This window comes from Pseudophryne corroboree, chromosome 6 (genome assembly GCF_028390025.1).
Source record: "Pseudophryne corroboree isolate aPseCor3 chromosome 6, aPseCor3.hap2, whole genome shotgun sequence".
NCBI classification, from domain to species: Eukaryota; Metazoa; Chordata; class Amphibia; order Anura; family Myobatrachidae; genus Pseudophryne; species Pseudophryne corroboree.
The window spans coordinates 211,144,125-211,168,884 of NC_086449.1; positions in this window are offsets into that span (position 1 = coordinate 211,144,125).

Genomic DNA, 24,760 nt, shown 5'->3' on the forward strand with positions numbered 1-24,760 from the left:
TACTCACACAGCTACCTCATTGCGCCTCTTTTTTTCTTTGCGTCATGTGCTGTTTGGGGAGGGTTTTTTGGAAGGGCCATCCTGCGTGACACTGCAGTGCCACTCCTAGATGGGCCCGGTGTTTGTGTCGGCCACTAGGGTCGCTAATCTTACTCACACAGCTACCTCATTGCGCCTCTTTTTTTCTTTGCGTCATGTGCTGTTTGGGGAGGGTTTTTTGGAAGGGACATCCTGCGTGACACTGCAGTGCCACTCCTAGATGGGCCCGGTGTTTGTGTCGGCCACTAGGGTCGCTTATCTTACTCACACAGCGACCTCGGTGCAAATTTTAGGACTAAAAATAATATTGTGAGGTGTGAGGTATTCAGAATAGACTGAAAATGAGTGTAAATTATGGTTTTTGAGGTTAATAATACTTTGGGATCAAAATGACCCCCAAATTCTATGATTTAAGCTGTTTTTTAGTGTTTTTTGAAAAAAACACCCGAATCCAAAACACACCCGAATCCGACAAAAAAAATTCGGTGAGGTTTTGCCAAAACACGTTCGAACCCAAAACACGGCCGCGGAACCGAACCCAAAACCAAAACACAAAACCCGAAAAATTTCAGGCGCTCATCTCTATTCAATATCCTTCCTTATTGTGTACGCTCGTCCGGGCACAGTATCCTAACTGAGGCTTGGAGGAGGGTCATAGGGGGAGGAGCCAGTACACACCACCTGATCCTAAAGCTTTAGTTTTGTGCCCTGTCTCCTGCGGAGCCGCTATTCCCCATGGTCCTGACGGAGTCCCCAGCATCCACTACGGACTACGAGAAATAGATTTATCGGTAAGTAAAATCTTATTATCCTAACAGTCACATGACCACGTGTTGTTACGTACGTACTACACTATCATTTGTTCTCTCCTGTTTTTCGCTGAGAAAATAACCCCGATCCAGCGCTATCTCTGTGAAAAAGAGGAAGAAAGAAGAAGAAGAAGAAGGACGAACAACGAAGGATCAAAGATACCTTTACATGCAAGATTGACCCTGATTTAACGTGAGTAAGGTACGCGTTAAATCACCACCCATTCCGAGCACCTCCACTTCTACACCATCACCTATAGAAAGGATGAAAATTCCGGATCACTACCCCTAGAGCCACGTTGAATATACTCCATCACTTATCTGTATCCAGTGATCTCCTGTTTGCACGAACCTATTACACTATCAGTTGCTCCTCTGTCCCATTTTTTCCTTTTCCAAACCGCGAGGATAAGAACTTTCCACCTCGGAGGAGTGGGAGAAAAAAGAATTAAGAAATCAAAGATACCCTTATACGCGGGACATACCACGACTCTATGTGAGTACGGTACGCATCGAGTCTTCCTATACCTAGCACCTCCGTTTTGAAAAAGAACTGCAGCAGAGACCAGAACTGGGTCATAGACTGATTGATTGAGAACTCATAATTACTTTATTATTGTTCATTGTTGTTGGATGAGCGCAGAAGGGATTCCTCATTTCCTTGTGCAGTATGGTCATGACATGGACAGGTAAAAGGTACTTTACTTAGCACTGCTAGTATCAACCGGCTTGCCAGGTTGCTGTTGGACCCAAAGTTAGAAACAACTGGAGACTGGTTGGCCTACACAACATTGCAGATAGAGGTGTCAAAAACAAAACTACTGGCCCTGTGTGCAGGAGGCATTATTAAAGGCAAAGCATCTACCTCTACGATAGAGGTGCAGGGACCCAGACAATGCCTGGCACCCTATGAGCAAAAGGGGCGGGAGGCATAACATGTGTACGTTGCATGACCTACAGCCACACCTCCATGTCTTTACACCGAAAGTCCATCACAAGTCTACCATTTGCCTTATATATAAATTCTTAATTGTAAACACACCAAGCCATGCATCTGGAGGATCGCTGCATGCTGTTTATGAGCTGCAGGTACTTTATAATGTTATGGTGTGCATAAGAGCATGTCTCAGGGTAGCAAGCAGAAAATATATAAAACTTTGCTGTGCTGGCCAATTCCCATAGAATTAGGCTGTTTAAAGGCCATTCCACCTTTGGCCCTAGCAGCCTTAAAGTCCTTTTCATCCTTCTCCATAAGAGCTAACGGGTGTGGTTCGTTTTATCGACAGTATCTAGGTCGACAATGTTTAGGTCGACCACTATAGGTCGACAGTCACTAGGTCGACATGGATGGAAGGTCGACAGGGTTTCTAGGTCGACATGTGCTAGGTCGACAGGTCTAAAGGTCGACATGAGGATTTTTTTTTTTTAGTGTGTGTCGTTTTCTTCATAAAGTGACCGGGATCCCAAATTAGTGCACCGCGTCCCCTCGCATGGCTTGCTTCGCTCGGCATGCTTCGGGCATGGTGCCTTCGCTCCGCTACCGCTTTGCTCGGCACACTTTGCCGTTCCAATCGTAGTCCACGTGGATCGTTAAGTATGAAAAAATCCCCCCCAAAAAATGTGAAAAACTCATGTCGACCTTTAGACCTGTCGACCTAGCACATGTCGACCTAGAAACCCTGTCGACCTTCCATCCATGTCGACCTAGTGACTGTCAACCTATAGTGGTCGACCTAAACATTGTCGACCTAGACACTGTCGATCTTCAGACCGGATCCCAGAGCCAACATGTCCACATAAGAGCCTTTATGGATATTGGGCCTAATTCAGCAAGGATTGCAAAGCAGAAAAAATTGCAGAAAATGCGAAAATACGTAAAATCTGAGACAAAAAATACAACTTCTGATACATAGCAAAAACTGCGTATGCACTACGACAAGTAGGCATGTAGGGGGCGTACTAAAGGACAGCTCTCGCAAAAACTATAAGCAGGGACGTGTTGTGGGGCATGTTGTGGACGTATGCTGATGATCAGTAGGCGGTGCATATGCAATTTTTGCAACTGAACGCACATTTATGGTGTGCAGTTTCTGAGTGACTACAGGTCTACCTTAAAATCCGCACAAGCTGACCTCAGTTGTAGACTGTTCGATGTATACTGCAATCATTGCTTCATTACACCCAGCTGATACACCTCACACTGCTGACCACAATTCAGTTTATTCAGCTGCATTGAAACTTCACAACATGTAAGGGAGGTTTAAACTATTTAACACATGTATTACCCTAAAATATATGTTAGTAGCAGACTTGCCTACCCTTCCGCATTTAGCGGGAGGCTCCCGTTTTTTGCCGAAGTCCCCCGCTGCCCCGCAAATAGAGCTGCAGATCCCGGATTTCTACTACACTCTCCGGCCCCCATTGGAGTCCGGACTGCGCATGCACAGGGAGGCTGGTTACCTGCTGCCTCTGCCAATGTTCTCCCGTGGTACATGTTCTCTGCTGCTGACGTAGCTCTCCTCCTCCTTCTCTGTCTCACTGGCTGGCAGCTCCTCACTAGCAGGTGACGTCAGGTATAACGGAGGCGTAAGAAGTGTCAGCGGGTGTACCAGCCCGCATCTCCGGGACCTGGTGTAACTGTAAACGGGGTCGAGTTGCAAAGCCACGCCCCTCACAACACGGCCACGCCCCCTTTTGCAGGAGGAGCTGCTTCTGCCCTGTGTGTCACGGAGGTGACTCCTCTGCTCAGGTGCCTGGCTGGAACACTACTCAAAAGTAGAGATGAGCGGGTTCGGTTTTACTCGGTTTTACTCGGTTCTCAAAACGGCATCTAATTGGCTCACGGATGTCACGTGTTTTGGATAGCCAATAAGATTCGGTTTTGAGAACCGAGTAAAACCGAGTAAAACCGAATCCGCTCATCTCTACTCAAAAGTAGTGATGAGCACCGGAAATTTTTCGGGTTTTGTGTTTTGGTTTTGGGTTCGGTTCCGCGGCCGTGTTTTGGGTTCGAACGCGTTTTGGCAAAACCTCACCGAATTTTTTTTGTCGGATTCGGGTGTGTTTTGGATTCGGGTGTTTTTTTCAAAAAACCCTAAAAAACAGCTTAAATCATAGAATTTGGGGGTCATTTTGATCCCAAAGTATTATTAACCTCAATAACCATAATTTCCACTCATTTTCAGTCTATTCTGAACACCTCACACCTCACAATATTATTTTTAGTCCTAAAATTTGCACCGAGGTCGCTGGATGACTAAGCTCAGCGACCCAAGTGGCCGACACAAACACCTGGCCCATCTAGGAGTGGCACTGCAGTGTCACGCAGGATGGCCCTTCCAAAAAACACCCCCCAAACAGCACATGACGCAAAGAAGAAAAAAAAGAGGCGCAATGAGGTAGCTGTGTGAGTAAGCTAAGCGACCCTAGTGGCCGACACAAACACCTGGCCCATCTAGGAGTGGCACTGCAGTGTCACGCAGGATGGCCCTTCCAAAAAACACCCCCCAAACAGCACATGACGCAAAGAAAAAAAGAGGCGCAATGAGGTAGCTGTGTGACTAAAATAAGCGACCCAAGTGGCCGACACAAACACCTGGCCCATCTAGGAGTGGCACTGATATAATCCTCCACCATCACTCATATAATCCTCCACCATTCTTTCAATGGGGAGAGAATCATATGCAGTGACAGTAGACGACATCTCCGTAATCGTTGTCAGGTCCTTCAGTCCGGACCAGATGTCAGCATCAGCAGTCGCTCCAGACTGCCCTGCATCACCGCCAGCGGGTGGGCTCGGAATTCTGAGCCTTTTCCTCGCACCCCCAGTTGCGGGAGAATGTGAAGGAGGAGATGTTGACAGGTCGCGTTCCGCTTGACTTGACAATTTTGTCACCAGCAGGTCTTTCAACCCCAGCAGACTTGTGTCTGCCGGAAAGACAGTTCCAAGGTAGGCTTTAAATCTAGGATCGAGCACGGTGGCCAAAATGTAGTGCTCTGATTTCAACAGATTGACCACCCGTGAATCCTTGTTAAGCGAATTAAGGGCTCCATCCACAAGTCCCACATGCCTAGCGGAATCGCTCCGTGTTAGCTCCTCCTTCAATGTCTCCAGCTTCTTCTGCAAAAGCCTGATGAGGGGAATGACCTGACTCAGGCTGGCAGTGTCTGAACTGACTTCACGTGTGGCAAGTTCAAAAGGTTGCAGAACCTTGCACAACGTTGAAATCATTCTCCACTGCGCTTGAGACAGGTGCATTCCACCTCCTATATCGTGCTCTGTTGTATAGGCTTGAATGGCCTTTTGCTGCTCCTCCAACCTCTGAAGCATATAGAGGGTTGAATTCCACCTCGTTACCACTTCTTGCTTCAGATGATGGCAGGGCAGGTTCAGGCGTTTTTGGTGGTGCTCCAGTCTTCTGTACGTGGTGCCTGTACGCCGAAAGTGTGCCGCAATTCTTCTGGCCACCGACAGCATCTCTTGCACGCCCCTCTCGTTTTTTAAATAATTCTGCACCACCAAATTCAAGGTATGTGCAAAACATGGGACGTGCTGGAATTTGCCCAGATTTAATGCACACACAATATTGCTGGCGTTGTCCGATGCCACAAATCCACAGGAGAGTCCAATTGGGGTAAGCCATTCTGCGATGATCTTCCTCAGTTGCCGTAAGAGGTTTTCAGCTGTGTGCGTATTCTGGAAAGCGGTGATACAAAGCGTAGCCTGCCTAGGAAAGAGTTGGCATTTGCGAGATGCTGCTACTGGTGCCGCCGCTGCTGTTCTTGCGGCGGGAGTCAATACATCTACCCAGTGGGCTGTCACAGTCATATAGTCCTGAGTCTGCCCTGCTCCACTTGTCCACATGTCCGTGGTTAAGTGGACATTGGGTACAACTGCATTTTTTAGGACACTGGTGAGTCTTTTTCTGAGGTCTGTGTATATTTTCGGTATCGCCTGCCTAGAGAAATGGAACCTAGATGGTATTTGGTACCGGGGACACAGTACCTCCAACAAGTCTCTAGTTGGCTCTGCAGTAATGATGGATACCGGAACCACGTTTCTCACCGCCCAGGATGCCAAGGCCTCAGTTATCCGCTTTGCAGCAGGATGACTGCTGTGATATTTCATCTTCCTCGCAAAGGACTGTTGGACAGTCAATTGCTTGGTGGAAGTAGTAAAAGTGGTCTTACGACTTCCCCTCTGGGATGACGATCGACTCCCAGCAGCAACAACAGCAGCGCCAGCAGCAGTAGGCGTTACACGCAAGGATGCATCGGAGGAATCCCAGGCAGGAGAGGACTCGTCAGAATTGCCAGTGACATGGCCTGCAGGACTATTGGCATTCCTGGGGAAGGAGGAAATTGACACTGAGGGAGTTGGTGGGGTGGTTTGCGTGAGCTTGGTTACAAGAGGAAGGGATTTACTGGTCAGTGGACTGCTTCCGCTGTCGCCCAAAGTTTTTGAACTTGTCACTGACTTATGATGAATGCGCTGCAGGTGACGTATAAGGGAGGATGTTCCGAGGTGGTTAACGTCCTTACCCCTACTTATTACAGCTTGACAAAGGCAACACACGGCTTGACAAATGTTGTCCGCATTTCTGTTGAAATACTTCCACACTGAAGAGCTGATTTTTTTGGTATTTTCACCAGGCATGTCAATGGCCATATTCCTCCCACGGACTACAGGTGTCTCCCCGGGTGCCTGACTTAAACAAACCACCTCACCATCAGAATCCTCCTGGTCAATTTCCTCCCCAGCGCCAGCAACACCCATATCCTCCTCATCCTGGTGTACTTCAACACTGACATCTTCAATCTGACTATCAGGAACTGGACTGCGGGTGCTCCTTCCAGCACTTGCAGGGGGCGTGCAAATGGTGGAAGGCGCATGCTCTTCACGTCCAGTGTTGGGAAGGTCAGGCATCGCAACCGACACAATTGGACTCTCCTTGTGGATTTGTGATTTCGAAGAACGCACAGTTCTTTGCTGTGCTTTTGCCAGCTTAAGTCTTTTCATTTTTCTAGCGAGAGGCTGAGTGCTTCCATCCTCATGTGAAGCTGAACCACTAGCCATGAACATAGGCCAGGGCCTCAGCCGTTCCTTGCCACTCCGTGTGGTAAATGGCATATTGGCAAGTTTACGATTCTCCTCCGACGATTTTATTTTAGATTTTTGAGTCCTTTTTTTACTGATATTTGGTGTTTTGGATTTTACATGCTCTGTACTATGACATTGGGCATCGGCCTTGGCAGACGACGTTGATGGCATTTCATCGTCTCGGCCATGACTAGTGGCAGCAGCTTCAGCACGAGGTGGAAGTGGATCTTGATCTTTCACTATTTTTGGAACCTCAACATTTTTGTTCTCCATATTTTAATAGGCACAACTAAAAGGCACCTCAGGTAAACAATGGAGATGGATGGATACTAGTATACTTATGGATGACGAGCGACTGCCGACACAGAGGTAGCTACAGCCGTGGACTACCGTACTGCGTCTGCTAGTATAGACTGGATGATAATGATATAAAAAATATATATATATCACTACTGCAGGACAGGTATATATTGTATAATGACGGACCTGCTGGACACTGTCAGCACTGCAGACTCCTAAACTACTAGTATGAAGAAGATAGAAGAAAAAAAAAACACCACAGGTAGGTATACAATTATGGACGAGCGACTGCCAGTGCCGACACAGAGGTAGCTACAGCCGTGGACTACCATACTGCGTCTGCTAGTATAGACTGGATGATAATGATATAAAATAAATATATATATATATATATATATATCACTACTGCAGGACAGGTATATATTATATAATGACGGACCTGCTGGACACTGTCAGCACTGCAGACTCCTAAACTACTAGTATGAAGAAGATAGAAAAAAAAAAAAAACACTACAGGTAGGTATACAATTATGGACGAGCGACTGCCAGTGCCGACACAGAGGTAGCTACAGCCATGGACTACCGTACTGCGTCTGCTAGTATAGACTGGATGATAATGATATAAAAAATATATATATATCACTACTGCAGGACAGGTATATATTGTATAATGACGGACCTGCTGGACACTGTCAGCACTGCAGACTCCTAAACTACTAGTATGAAGAAGATAGAAAAAAAAAAAAACACCACAGGTAGGTATACAATTATGGACGAGCGACTGCCAGTGCCGACACAGAGGTATCTACAGCCGTGGACTACCGTACTGCGTCTGCTAGTATAGACTGGATGATAATGATATAAAAAATATATATATATCACTACTGCAGGACAGGTATATATTGTATAATGACGGACCTGCTGGACACTGTCAGCACTGCAGACTCCTAAACTACTAGTATGAAGAAGATAGAAAAAAAAAAAACCACCACAGGTAGGTATACAATTATGGACGAGCGACTGCCGACACAGAGGTATCTACAGCCGTGGACTACCGTACTGCGTCTGCTAGTATAGACTGGATGATAATGATATAAAAAATATATATATATCACTACTGCAGGACAGGTATATATTGTATAATGACGGACCTGCTGGACACTGTCAGCACTGCAGACTCCTAAACTACTAGTATGAAGAAGATAGAAAAAAAAAAAACCACCACAGGTAGGTATACAATTATGGACGAGCGACTGCCGACACAGAGGTAGCTACAGCCGTGGACTACCGTACTGCGTCTGCTAGTATAGACTGGATGATAATGATATAAAAAATATATATATATCACTACTGCAGGACAGGTATATATTGTATAATGACGGACCTGCTGGACACTGTCAGCACTGCAGACTCCTAAACTACTAGTATGAAGAAGATAGAAAAAAAAAAAACCACCACAGGTAGGTATACAATTATGGACGAGCGACTGCCAGTGCCGACACAGAGGTAGCTACAGCCGTGGACTACCGTACTGCGTCTGCTAGTATAGACTGGATGATAATGATATAAAAAATATATATATATCACTACTGCAGGACAGGTATATATTGTATAATGACGGACCTGCTGGACACTGTCAGCACTGCAGACTCCTAAACTACTAGTATGAAGAAGATAGAAAAAAAAAACCCACCACAGGTAGGTATACAATTATGGACGAGCGACTGCCGACACAGAGGTAGCTACAGCCGTGGACTACCGTACTGCGTCTGCTTGTATAGACTGGATGATAATGATATAAAAAATATATATATATCACTACTGCAGGACAGGTATATATTGTATAATGACGGACCTGCTGGACACTGTCAGCACTGCAGACTCCTAAACTACTAGTATGAAGAAGATAGAAAAAAAAAAAAACCACCACAGGTAGGTATACAATTATGGACGAGCGACTGCCGACACAGAGGTAGCTACAGCCGTAGACTACCGTACTGCGTCTGCTAGTATAGACTGGATGATAATGATATAAAATATATATATATATATCACTACTGCAGGACAGGTATATATTGTATAATGATGGACCTGCTGGACACTGTCAGCACTGCAGACTCCTAAACTACTAGTATGAAGAAGATAGAAAAAAAAAAAACCACCACAGGTAGGTATACAATTATGGACGAGCGACTGCCAGTGCCGACACAGAGGTAGCTACAGCCGTGGACTACCGTACTGCGTCTGCTAGTATAGACTGGATGATGATATAAAAAATATATATATATCACTACTGCAGGACAGGTATATATTATATAATGACGGACCTGCTGGACACTGTCAGCACTGCAGACTCCTAAACTACTAGTATGAAGAAGATAGAAAAAAAAAAAAACCACCACAGGTAGGTATACAATTATGGACGAGCGACTGCCGACACAGAGGTAGCTACAGCCGTGGACTACCGTACTGCGTCTGCTAGTATAGACTGGATGATAATGATATAAAAAATATATATATATCACTACTGCAGGACAGGTATATATTATATAATGATGGACCTGCTGGACACTGTCAGCACTGCAGACTCCTAAACTACTAGTATGAAGAAGATAGAAATATAATGAATGACGGACCTGCTGGACACTGTCAGCAGAATGCGTTAATAGAATAAAAAAAAAACCACCACACAAGTGTTTAACTTTTTCAGGCAGACAATATACTGGTGGTCACTGCTGGTCAGTCACACTGGCACTCTGGCAGCAAAAGTGTGCACTGTTAAATATGTACTCCTGCTATAACTGCTCCCCAGTCTCCCCCACAATTAAGCTGTGTGAGCAGTGAGCACTACTCAGCACAGTCAGATATACATAGATGATATTATCATGCAGCACACTGAGGCTGAGCACAGATATGGTATGTGACTGTGTATCGTTTTTTTTCAGGCAGAGAACGGATTATATTAAATAATAAATAAAACTGGTGGTCACTAGTATAACTATCAGCAAAACTCTGCACTCTCTGAGTACTTCTAATGCTCCAGTAAATCAAGTGTCTCACTCTCTATCTAAACGGAGAGGACGCCAGCCACGTCCTCTCCCTATCAATCTCAATGCACGTGTGAAAATGGCGGCGACGCGCGGCTCCTTATATAGAATCCGAGTCTCGCGATAGAATACGAGCCTCGCGAGAATCCGACAGCGGGATGATGACGTTCGGGCACGCTCGGGTTAGCCGAGCAAGGCGGGAAGATCCGAGTCTGCCTCGGACCCGTGTAAAAAGCGTGAAGTTCGGGGGGGTTCGGTTTCCGAGAAACCGAACCCGCTCATCACTACTCAAAAGCTGGTAATTATGTGTGACAGCAGGGTTTCCCAGTAATCTGGATAGGGGGGCAAGGTCCTGTATGAAAATGTGTCCAGGAACAGAGTGATGGCTGCAGGGCCATTTTTACTGGCACTCCCTGCACAGATAACATCCATCTCCGAGTCCCATCCATAGTACTCCGTTTGCTGGGCGGAGTTTTGCGAAATTACGCTGCTGTTTCATGACGTCACCTTAGTACCCTGCGGAGTTATTAGGGGACGCAGCAGAGGAGTGGGCAGGCGCCATCTGAGCAAAGCAGCAGTAAGGGCATCGGGAAATGTGTGCTCTGCCCTCCCCTCATCCTGTACTGCGGGACTCTACCTTGCATAATCTATATACTGTGCTCTGGATGGCGTAGTGTGTACAACGTGCTCTGCCTGGCGTAGTGTGTACAACGTGCTCTGCCTGGCGTAGTGTGTACAACGTGCTCTACCTAGCGTAGTGTGTACAACGTGCTCTGCCTGGCGTAGTGTGTACAACGTGCTCTGGATGGCGTAGTGTGTACAACGTGCTCTGCCTGGCGTAGTGTGTACAACGTGCTCTACCTAGCGTAGTGTGTACAACGTGCTCTGCCTGGCGTAGTGTGTACAACGTGCTCTACCTAGCGTAGTGTGTACAACGTGCTCTGCCTGGCGTAGTGTGTACAACGTGCTCTGCCTGGCGTAGTGTGTACAATGTGCTCTGCCTGGCGTAGTGTGCACAACGTGCTCTGCCTGGCGTAGTGTGTACAATGTGCTCTGCCTGGCGTAGTGTGTACAACGTGCTCTGCCTGGCGTAGTGTGTACAATGTGCTCTGCCTGGCGTAGTGTGTACAACGTGCTCTGCCTGGCATAGTGTGTACAATGTGCTCTGCCTGGCGTAGTGTGTATACTGTTCTCTACCTGGTGTAATGTGTATAATGTGTTCTACTAATTGTATATCCTACTAATTGGATGCAATTTGATGCAATGTACTAATGTGAACCCTCAATTTTTATATTTAAAAAAACTTTAAAGGGACAGGCAGACCTGCTCTTGTCACATATCCAGTGGGAAATAACACAACGCTTTCCAATCCCGTAAATCATGGACACAAAGTTTTTATTTTTTTACAATGGCAACTCTCGCCTTTATTTGTTAAAAGCCATTACCTCCAGGACTACTAAGGTTAAACATAGCCAGCAGAACTATTTAACATGCCGCAGCATAGCTAATGAGGGCCTCTGCATAGGAAACAAGAGCCCTGGGAGGAGGCTGGCACTGGCAATCACAGCACAGGAAGAGACAGTGGGCGGGATGTACCAATCATATGCGGTACATCCCGCCACTTACCACAGTGTTATTAATTGCATATGTACTAACATACGTGATTAGTAACACAACGTGCAGCTCTCCTGCCGGTCCCTGGACTTCTGGGATTATGACCCGGGACTCCGTCTGCTCTTGCATAGAGTGACGTGACGGCCGTGGGGGATCCTGGGAGGGATCTGATCTTCTCCCTGTGACAGCACTGATGTGGAAAGAAGCCCATAGGCTTCTATAGGATAATGCCAGGTATAGCTGTTGTTAACCTCCGCGTCGGAAACCCGGCGTCTGGGTCTTAGGACATACAAGAAATGCTTTAAAAACTTGAAAAGGGGTTAGTACATCCCACCCAATAAATGAGAAAACTAAACTGTTATGGTTTACCCAAGAATCTTCACAGTTAGAAACTTTCATCCCTATACTGTAATTTTATCGCACACAGAATGTGCCTGTAAGCCCTATCCATCATAATGATGGGCAGCCAGGTGTCCTGGCAGAAGCAGGAAAACTCGGCTTCTCCACCCACCAGAGACAGCATTTAATACATAACATAAACCTGCTCTGGTGGTATGTTGCTCTTCATACTATAGTTTTCACCTACCGCTCAGGACACACCACTGAGTGGTAACAGACACGCCCATAGGTGGAGCTAGACACGCCCCTTGGGTCAAACATGACACGCCTTCTCAACGACACGATTTGTGCGGCGTATTCTGCTAAAACCTGCAATCTCCCTGAAAGCAGTTTTCAAAAGTAGGCAAGTATGGTTAGTAGTAACCTAGTAATTCTTTAAGTTAATAACAATGCAGGTTTGTCAAGAACACACTTGTTTTCCTACAAACATGTACAATAACATTTACAAGCAAGTTTTTTGTTTTTTTGGATAATGGCTTTTTGTTTAATAGCTGAGTTTTTTTCTGATTTAAAGCAACAAAAAATTATTATCTTCAAATATCATACCCACATACATGTGTAAGGATTTTTTTTCTTCCCCCTTGACAAAGAAACATATGTTTAATAACATCACCACAATAATTGTGATTTTGTGGACATTTTAATTATGCACCACTATTTTTTTAATAAATATTTTCACATTAAACAATAACATAAGGAATGTTAATAATAACAACAAAGAAACATTAATATGTCATGTATGTAAACTTTCAACATAAAAAAAACAACTATTTTTTTTCCTTTTTCCGTATGCGTTTGTGGATTTACCAGCGGAAGTAGCTCGTCTTGTTGTTCGACGCATCCTGTCAGTAGGCATGGTTGGGTCAGTGTTATGTGTGGCTGATGTTAAATTGTGACATCAGAAACCTTTACGCAAAAAATGCAACTAAGTATGTTTTTTAGCAAAAAATGCGACTAAGGGGGTCATTCCGAGTTGTTCGCTCGCTAGCAGATTTTAGCAGCATTGCACACGCTAGGCTGCCACCCTCTGGGAGTGTATCTTAGCTTAGCAGAATTGCGAACGAAAGATTAGCAGAATTGCAAAAAGAAAATTCTTAGCAGTTTCTGAGTAGCTCGAGACTTACTCCTACACTGCGATCAGCTCAGCCTGTTTCGTTCCTGGTTTGACGTCACAAACACGCCCTGCGTTCGGCCAGCCACTCCCCCGTTTCTCCAGACACTCCCGCTTTTTATCCTAGCACGCCTGCGTTTTTCCTCACACTCCCAGAAAACGGTCAGTTTCTGCCCAGAAACACCCACTTCCTGTCAATCACACTCCGATCACTTCAACGATGGAAATTCTTCGGTCGGACGTGAGAAAATCTACAAAGTTTTGTGCTAAAATACTTAGCGCATGCGCACTGTGTACCATGCGCATGCGAATTTTCGCCTTAATCGCTCCGTTGCGAAAATCGGCAACGAGCGAACAACTCGGAATGACCCCCTAAGTGTAAGTTTATTAGCAAAAAATGCAGTATTTTAAATCTCAGTGTAAAATTAGCAAATTTGACAAGTCCACCTTTTTTTTGTAACATTAAATTAATGTTGCAGATTTTCCGTTTGGGCGTGCTTTCTCAATTTTGCGATTGGTCGCAGTTTTTGCTAATTTGTACTTTTTACGATCCTTACTGAATTAGCCTCATTATTTCAACAGTTTGCTTGCAAGTCACTCAGTACAGCTGTATTGGCGCAGTGCAAATCACACAGGGACGTGATAACTAGAGATGAGCGCCTGAAATTTTTCGGGTTTTGTGTTTTGGTTTTGGGTTCGGTTCCGCGGCCGTGTTTTGGGTTCGAACGCGTTTTGGCAAAACCTCACCGAATTTTTTTTGTCGGATTCGGGTGTGTTTTGGATTCGGGTGTTTTTTTCAAAAAACACTAAAAAACAGCTTAAATCATAGAATTTGGGGGTCATTTTGATCCCAAAGTATTATTAACCTCAAAAACCATAATTTCCACTCATTTTCAGTCTATTCTGAATACCTCACACCTCACAATATTATTTTTAGTCCTAAAATTTGCACCGAGGTCGCTGTGTGAGTAAGATAAGCGACCCTAGTGGCCGACACAAACACCGGGCCCATCTAGGAGTGGCACTGCAGTGTCACGCAGGATGTCCCTTCCAAAAAACCCTCCCCAAACAGCACATGACGCAAAGAAAAAAAGAGGCGCAATGAGGTAGCTGTGTGAGTAAGATTAGCGACCCTAGTGGCCGACACAAACACCGGGCCCATCTAGGAGTGGCACTGCAGTGTCACGCAGGATGGCCCTTCCAAAAAACCCTCCCCAAACAGCACATGACGCAAAGAAAAAAAGAGGCGCAATGAGGTAGCTGTGTGAGTAAGATTAGCGACCCTAGTGGCCGACACAAACACCGGGCCCATCTAGGAGTGGCACTGCAGTGTCACGCAGGATGTCCCTTCCAAAAAAACCTCCCCAAACAGCACATGACGCAAAGAAAAAAAGAGGCGCAATGAGGTAGCTGTGCGAGTAAGATTAGCGACCCTAGTGGCCGACACAAACACCGGGCCCATCTAGGAGTGGCACTGCAGTGTCACGCAGGATGTCCCTTCCAAAAAACCCTCCCCAAACAGCACATGACGCAAAGAAAAAAAGAGGCGCAATGAGGTAGCAGACTGTGTGAGTAAGATTAGCGACCCTAGTGGCCGACACAAACACCGGGCCCATTTAGGAGTGGCACTGCAGTGTCACGCAGGATGTCCCTTCCAAAAAACCCTCCCCAATCAGCACATGATGCAAAGAAAAAGAAAAGAAAAAAGAGGTGCAAGATGGAATTGTCCTTGGGCCCTCCCACCCACCCTTATGTTGTATAAACAAAACAGGACATGCACACTTTAACCAACCCATCATTTCAGTGACAGGGTCTGCCACACAACTGTGACTGATATGACGGGTTGGTTTGGACCCCCCCCAAAAAAGAAGCAATTAATCTCTCCTTGCACAAACTGGCTCTACAGAGGCAAGATGTCCACCTCATCATCACCCTCCGATATATCACCGTGTACATCCCCCTCCTCACAGATTATCAATTCGTCCCCACTGGAATCCACCATCTCAGCTCCCTGTGTACTTTGTGGAGGCAATTGCTGCTGGTCAATGTCTCCGCGGAGGAATTGATTATAATTCATTTTAATGAACATCATCTTCTCCACATTTTCTGGATGTAACCTCGTACGCCGATTGCTGACAAGGTGAGCGGCGGCACTAAACACTCTTTCGGAGTACACACTTGTGGGAGGGCAACTTAGGTAGAATAAAGCCAGTTTGTGCAAGGGCCTCCAAATTGCCTCTTTTTCCTGCCAGTATAAGTACGGACTGTGTGACGTGCCTACTTGGATGCGGTCACTCATATAATCCTCCACCATTCTATCAATGTTGAGAGAATCCTATGCAGTGACAGTAGACGACATGTCCGTAATCGTTGTCAGGTCCTTCAGTCCGGACCAGATGTCAGCATCAGCAGTCGCTCCAGACTGCCCTGCATCACCGCCAGCGGGTGGGCTCGGAATTCTGAGCCTTTTCCTCGCACCCCCAGTTGCGGGAGAATGTGAAGGAGGAGATGTTGACAGGTCGCGTTCCGCTTGACTTGACAATTTTGTCACCAGCAGGTCTTTCAAGTCAACCCCAGCAGACTTGTGTCTGCCGGAAAGAGAGATCCAAGGTAGGCTTTAAATCTAGGATCGAGCACGGTGGCCAAAATGTAGTGCTCTGATTTCAACAGATTGACCACCCGTGAATCCTTGTTAAGCGAATTAAGGGCTCCATCCACAAGTCCCACATGCCTAGCGGAATCGCTCCGTGTTAGCTCCTCCTTCAATGTCTCCAGCTTCTTCTGCAAAAGCCTGATGAGGGGAATGACCTGACTCAGGCTGGCAGTGTCTGAACTGACTTCACGTGTGGCAAGTTCAAAGGGCATCAGAACCTTGCACAACGTTGAAATCATTCTCCACTGCGCTTGAGACAGGTGCATTCCACCTACTATATCGTGCTCAATTGTATAGGCTTGAATGGCCTTTTGCTGCTCCTCCAACCTCTGAAGCATATAGAGGGTTGAATTCCACCTCGTTACCACTTCTTGCTTCAGATGATGGCAGGGCAGGTTCAGTAGTTTTTGGTGGTGCTCCAGTCTTCTGTACGTGGTGCCTGTACGCCGAAAGTGTCCCGCAATTCTTCTGGCCACCGACAGCATCTCTTGCACGCCCCAGTCGTTTTTTAAAAAATTCTGCACCACCAAATTCAAGGTATGTGCAAAACATGGGACGTGCTGGAATTTGCCCATATTTAATGCACACACAATATTGCTGGCGTTGTCCGATGCCACAAATCCACAGGAGAGTCCAATTGGGGTAAGCCATTCCGCGATGATCTTCCTCAGTTGCCGTAAGAGGTTTTCAGCTGTGTGCGTATTCTGGAAAGCGGTGATACAAAGCGTAGCCTGCCTAGGAAAGAGTTGGCGTTTGCGAGATGCTGCTACTGGTGCCGCCGCTGCTGTTCTTGCGGCGGGAGTCCATACATCTACCCAGTGGGCTGTCACAGTCATATAGTCCTGACCCTGCCCTGCTCCACTTGTCCACATGTCCGTGGTTAAGTGGACATTGGGTACAACTGCATTTTTTAGGACACTGGTGAGTCTTTTTCTGACGTCCGTGTACATTCTCGGTATCGCCTGCCTAGAGAAGTGGAACCTAGATGGTATTTGGTAACGGGGGCACACTGCCTCAATAAATTGTCTAGTTCCCTGTGAACTAACGGCGGATACCGGACGCACGTCTAACACCAACATAGTTGTCAAGGCCTCAGTTATCCGCTTTGCAGCAGGATGACTGCTGTGATATTTCATCTTCCTCGCAAAGGACTGTTGAACAGTCAATTGCTTACTGGAAGTAGTACAAGTGGGCTTACGACTTCCCCTCTGGGATGACCATCGACTCCCAGCAGCAACAACAGCAGCGCCAGCAGCAGTAGGCGTTACACGCAAGGATGCATCGGAGGAATCCCAGGCAGGAGAGGAATCGTCAGAATTGCCAGTGACATGGCCTGCAGGACTATTGGCATTCCTGGGGAAGGAGGAAATTGACACTGAGGGAGTTGGTGGGGTGGTTTGCGTGAGCTTGGTTACAAGAGGAAGGGATTTACTGGTCAGTGGACTGCTTCCGCTGTCGCCCAAAGTTTTTGAACTTGTCACTGACTTATTATGAATGCGCTGCAGGTGACGTATAAGGGAGGATGTTCCGAGGTGGTTAACGTCCTTACCCCTACTTATTACAGCTTGACAAAGGCAACACACGGCTTGACAAATGTTGTCCGCATTTCTGGTGAAATACTTCCACACCGAAGAGCTGATTTTTTTGGTATTTTCACCAGGCATGTCAATGGCCCTATTCCTCCCACGGACAACAGGTGTCTCCCCGGGTGCCTGACTTAAACAAACCACCTCACCATCAGAATCCTCCTGGTCAATTTCCTCCCCAGCGCCAGCAACACCCATATCCTCCTCATCCTGGTGTACTTCAACACTGACATCTTCAATCTGACTATCAGGAACTGGACTGCGGGTGCTCCTTCCAGCACTTGCAGGGGGCGTGCAAATGGTGGAAGGCGCATGCTCTTCACGTCCAGTGTTGGGAAGGTCAGGCATCGCAACCGACACAATTGGACTCTCCTTGTGGATTTGGGATTTCGAAGAACGCACAGTTCTTTGCTGTGCTACTGCTTTTGCCAGCTTGAGTCTTTTCATTTTTCTAGCGAGAGGCTGAGTGCTTCCATCCTCATGTGAAGCTGAACCACTAGCCATGAACATAGGCCAGGGCCTCAGCCGTTCCTTGCCACTCCGTGTCGTAAATGGCATATTGGCAAGTTTACGCTTCTCCTCCGACAATTTTATTTTAGGTTTTGGAGTCCTTTTTTTTCTGATATTTGGTGTTTTGGATTTGACATGCTCTGTACTATGACATTGGGCATCGGCCTTGGCAGACGACGTTGCTGGCATTTCATCGTCTCGGCCATGACTAGTGGCAGCAGCTTCAGCACGAGGTGGAAGTGGATCTTGATCTTTCCCTAATTTTGGAACCTCAACATTTTTGTTCTCCATATTTTAATAGGCACAACTAAAAGGCACCTCAGGTAAACAATGGAGATGGATACTAGTATACAATTATGGACTGCCTGCCGAGTGCAGACACAGAGGTAGCCACAGCCGTGAACTACCGTACTGTACTGTGTCTGCTGCTAATATAGACTGGTTGATAAAGAGATGTCTATGTAACTATGTATGTATAAAGAAGAAAGAAAAAAAAACCACGGTTAGGTGGTATACAATTATGGACGGACTGCCTGCCGAGTGCAGACACAGAGGTAGCCACAGCCGTGAACTACCGTACTGTACTGTGTCTGCTGCTAATAATATAGACTGGTTGATAAAGAGATGTCGTAGTAGTATGTATGTATAAAGAAGAAAGAAAAAAAAACCACGGTTAGGTGGTATACAATTATGGACGGACTGCCTGCCGAGTGCAGACACAGAGGTAGCCACAGCCGTGAACTACCGTACTGTACTGTGTCTGCTGCTAATATAGACTGGTTGATAAAGAGATGTCTATGTAACTATGTATGTATAAAGAAGAAAGAAAAAAAAACCACGGTTAGGTGGTATACAATTATGGACGGACTGCCTGCCGAGTGCAGACACAGAGGTAGCCACAGCCGTGAACTACCGTACTGTACTGTGTCTGCTGCTAATATAGACTGGTTGATAAAGAGATGTCTATGTAACTATGTATGTATAAAGAAGAAAGAAAAAAAAACCACGGTTAGGTGGTATACAATTATGGACGGACTGCCTGCCGAGTGCAGACACAGAGGTAGCCACAGCCGTGAACTACCGTACTGTACTGTGTCTGCTGCTAATATATACTGGTTGATAAAGAGATGTCTATGTAACTATGTATGTATAAAGAAGAAAGAAAAAAAAACCACGGTTAGGTGGTATACAATTATGGACGGACTGCCTGCCGAGTGCAGACACAGAGGTAGCCACAGCCGTGAACTACCGTACTGTACTGTGTCTGCTGCTAATATAGACTGGTTGATAAAGAGATGTCTATGTAACTATGTATGTATAAAGAAGAAAGAAAAAAAAACCACGGTTAGGTGGTATACAATTATGGACGGACTGCCTGCCGAGTGCAGACACAGAGGTAGCCACAGCCGTGAACTACCGTACTGTACTGTGTCTGCTGCTAATATAGACTGGTTGATAAAGAGATGTCGTAGTAGTATGTATGTATAAAGAAGAAAAAAAAACCACGGTTAGGTGGTATACAATTATGGACGGACTGCCTGCCGAGTGCAGACACAGAGGTAGCCACAGCCGTGAACTACCGTACTGTGGCCCTCATTCCGAGTTGTTCGCTCGCAAGGCGAATGTAGCAGAGTTACACACGCTAAGCCGCCGCCTACTGGGAGTGAATCTTAGCTTCTTAAAATTGCGACCGACGTACGCGCAATATTGCGATTACAAACGAGTTAGCAGTTTCTGAGTAGCTTCAGACTTACTCTGCCTGTGCGATCAGTTCAGTGCTTTTCGTTCCTGGCTGACGTCATAAACACACCCAGCGTTCGCCCAGGCACTCCCACCGTTTCTCCGGCCACTCCTGCGTTTTTCCCGGAAACGGTAGCGTTTTCAGCCACACGCCCCTGAAACGCCGTGCATCCGCCCAGTAACACCCATTTCCTGTCAATCACAATGCGAACGTCGGAGCGAAGAAAATGCCGTGAGTAAACTTACTTTCTTCATAGTAAAGTTACTTGGCGCAGTCGCAGTGCGAACATTGCGCATGCGCACTAAGAGAATTCTCACTGCGATGCGATGAAAATCTCCGAGCGAACAACTCGGAATGAGGGCCTGTGTCTGCTGCGACTGGATGATAAATGATATAAAAAATATATATATATCACTACTGCAGCCGGACAGGTATATATTATATATTATATAATGACGGACCTGCTGGACACTGTCTGTCAGCAGAATGAGTTTTATTTTTATAGAATAAAAAAAACAACAACACACAAGTGAAGTCACACGACGAGTGTTTAACTTTTTCAGGCAATCACAATATAAGTATACTACTAACTATACTGGTGGTCAGTGTGGTCAGGTCCCTGGTCAGTCACACTGGCAGTGGCACTCCTGCAGCAAAAGTGTGCACTGTTTAATTTTAATATAATATTATGTACTCCTGGCTCCTGCTATAACCTATAACTGGCACTGCAGTGCTCCCCAGTCTCCCCCACAATTATAAGCTGTGTGAGCTGAGCAGTCAGACAGATATATAATATATATAGATGATGCAGCACACTGGGCTGAGCCTGAGCAGTGCACACAGATATGGTATGTGACTGAGTCACTGTGTGTATCGCTTTTTTCAGGCAGAGAACGGATATATTAAATAAACTGCACTGTCTGGTGGTCACTCACTATATAATATTATGTACTCCTGGCTCCTGCTATAACCTATAACTGGCACTGCAGTGCTCCCCAGTCTCCCCCACAATTATAAGCTGTGTGAGCTGAGCAGTCAGACAGATATATAATATATATAGATGATGCAGCACACTGGGCTGAGCCTGAGCAGTGCACACAGATATGGTATGTGACTGAGTCACTGTGTGTATCGCTTTTTTCAGGCAGAGAACGGATATATTAAATAAACTGCACTGTCTGGTGGTCACTCACTAGTAAACTCTCTGCACTCTCTACACTTCTACAGTACTCCTATTAGTCCTAAGCTCCAGTAAATCTCTCTCTCTTATAATCTAAATGGAGAGGACGCCAGCCACGTCCTCTCCCTATCAATCTCAATGCACGTGTGAAAATGGCGGCGACGCGCGGCTCCTTATATAGAATCCGAGTCTCGCGAGAATCCGACAGCGTCATGATGACGTTCGGGCGCGCTCGGGTTAACCGAGCAAGGCGGGAGGATCCGAGTCTGCTCGGACCCGTGAAAAAAACCATGAAGTTCGGGCGGGTTCGGATTCAGAGAAACCGAACCCGCTCATCTCTAGTGATAACAATTGCAAAAGCCGCATACCTCTTGCCACTCCTAGTAAGTATTGCTTGCCTGTGCACCTCAAACCTACCCTACTTTGCAGCTCGCTTATATGCCTTACTAACGCTATCCAAGTCAGAAGAGAGGGAGAGGAGAAACTCAAGGAACCGAACTCCACCAAATACAAGAGATACCTACCTCGTCCTCTGAGCTCCACTTGAGGCTGCGGATGACATCCAATCCTCCATGTCCACATCATCAGCGATGTCTTCATTAGAGATGAGCGCCTGAAATTTTTCGGGTTTTGTGTTTTGGTTTTGGGTTCGGTTCCGCGGCCGTGTTTTGGGTTCGAACGCGTTTTGGCAAAACCTCACCGAATTATTTTTGTCGGATTCGGGTGTGTTTTGGATTCGGGTGTTTTTTTCCAAAAACACTAAAAAACAGCTTAAATCATAGAATTTGGGGGTCATTTTGATCCCAAAGTATTATTAACCTCAAAAACCATAATTTACACTCATTTTCAGTCTATTCTGAATACCTCACACCTCACAATATTATTTTTAGTCCTAAAATTTGCACCGAGGTCGCTGTGTGAGTAAGATAAGCGACCCTAGTGGCCGACACAAACACCGGGCCCATCTAGGAGTGGCACTGCAGTGTCACGCAGGATGTCCCTTCCAAAAAACCCTCCCCAAACAGCACATGACGCAAAGAAAAAAGAGGCGCAATGAGGTAGCTGTGTGAGTAAGATTAGCGACCCTAGTGGCCGACACAAACACCGGGCCCATCTAGGAGTGGCACTGCAGTGTCACGCAGGATGGCCCTTCCAAAAAACCCTCCCCAAACAGCACATGACGCAAAGAAAAAAAGAGGCGCAATGAGGTAGCTGACTGTGTGAGTAAGATTAGCGACCCTAGTGGCCGACACAAACACCGGGCACATCTAGGAGTGGCACTGCAGTGTCACGCAGGATGTCCCTTCCAAAAAACCCTCCCCAAACAGCACATGACGCAAAGAAAAAAAGAGGCGCAATGAGGTAGCTGTGTGAGTAAGATTAGCGACCCTAGTGGCCGACACAAACACCGGGCCCATCTAGGAGTGGCACTGCAGTGTCACGCAGGATGTCCCTTCCAAAAAACCCTCCCCAATCAGCACATGATGCAAAGAAAAAGAAAAGAAAAAAGAGGTGCAAGATGGAATTATCCTTGGGCCCTCCCACCCACCCTTATGTTGTATAAACAAAACAGGACATGCACACTTTAACCAACCCATCATTTCAGTGACAGGGTCTGCCACACGACTGTGACTGATATGACGGGTTGGTTTGGACCCCCCCCAAAAAAGAAGCAATTAATCTCTCCTTGCACAAACTGGCTCTACAGAGGCAAGATGTCCACCTCATCTTCACCCTCCGATATATCACCGTGTACATCCCCCTCCTCACAGATTATCAATTCGTCCCCACTGGAATCCACCATCTCAGCTCCCTGTGTACTTTGTGGAGGCAATTGCTGCTGGTCAATGTCTCCGCGGAGGAATTGATTATAATTCATTTTAATGAACATCATCTTCTCCACATTTTCTGGATGTAACCTCGTACGCCGATTGCTGACAAGGTGAGCGGCGGCACTAAACACTCTTTCGGAGTACACACTTGTGGGAGGGCAACTTAGGTAGAATAAAGCCAGTTTGTGCAAGGGCCTCCAAATTGCCTCTTTTTCCTGCCAGTATAAGTACGGACTGTGTGACGTGCCTACTTGGATGCGGTCACTCATATAATCCTCCACCATTCTATCAATGTTGAGAGAATCATATGCAGTGACAGTAGACGACATGTCCGTAATCGTTGTCAGGTCCTTCAGTCCGGACCAGATGTCAGCATCAGCAGTCGCTCCAGACTGCCCTGCATCACCGCCAGCGGGTGGGCTCGGAATTCTGAGCCTTTTCCTCGCACCCCCAGTTGCGGGAGAATGTGAAGGAGGAGATGTTGACAGGTCGCGTTCCGCTTGACTTGACAATTTTGTCACCAGCAGGTCTTTCAACCCCAGCAGACCTGTGTCTGCCGGAAAGAGAGATCCAAGGTAGGCTTTAAATCTAGGATCGAGCACGGTGGCCAAAATGTAGTGCTCTGATTTCAACAGATTGACCACCCGTGAATCCTTGTTAAGCGAATTAAGGGCTGCATCCACAAGTCCCACATGCCTAGCGGAATCGCTCCGTGTTAGCTCCTTCTTCAATGCCTCCAGCTTCTTCTGCAAAAGCCTGATGAGGGGAATGACCTGACTCAGGCTGGCAGTGTCTGAACTGACTTCACGTGTGGCAAGTTCAAAGGGCATCAGAACCTTGCACAACGTTGAAATCATTCTCCACTGCACTTGAGACAGGTGCATTCCATCTCCTATATCGTGCTCAATTGTATAGGCTTGAATGGCCTTTTGCTGCTCCTCCAACCTCTGAAGCATATAGAGGGTTGAATTCCACCTCGTTACCACTTCTTGCTTCAGATGATGGCAGGGCAGGTTCAGTAGTTTTTGGTGGTGCTCCAGTCTTCTGTACGTGGTGCCTGTACGCCGAAAGTGTCCCGCAATTTTTCTGGCCACCGACAGCATCTCTTGCACGCCCCTGTCGTTTTTTAAAAAATTCTGCACCACCAAATTCAAGGTATGTGCAAAACATGGGACGTGCTGGAATTTGCCCATATTTAATGCACACACAATATTGCTGGCGTTGTCCGATGCCACAAATCCACAGGAGAGTCCAATTGGGGTAAGCCATTCCGCGATGATCTTCCTCAGTTGCCGTAAGAGGTTTTCAGCTGTGTGCGTATTCTGGAAAGCGGTGATACAAAGCGTAGCCTGCCTAGGAAAGAGTTGGCGTTTGCGAGATGCTGCTACTGGTGCCGCCGCTGCTGTTCTTGCGGCGGGAGTCCATACATCTACCCAGTGGGCTGTCACAGTCATATAGTCCTGACCCTGCCCTGCTCCACTTGTCCACATGTCCGTGGTTAAGTGGACATTGGGTACAACTGCATTTTTTAGGACACTGGTGAGTCTTTTTCTGACGTCCGTGTACATTCTCGGTATCGCCTGCCTAGAGAAGTGGAACCTAGATGGTATTTGGTAACGGGGGCACACTGCCTCAATAAATTGTCTAGTTCCCTGTGAACTAACGGCGGATACCGGACGCACGTCTAACACCAACATAGTTGTCAAGGACTCAGTTATCCGCTTTGCAGTAGGATGACTGCTGTGATATTTCATCTTCCTCGCAAAGGACTGTTGAACAGTCAATTGCTTACTGGAAGTAGTACAAGTGGGCTTACGACTTCCCCTCTGGGATGACCAT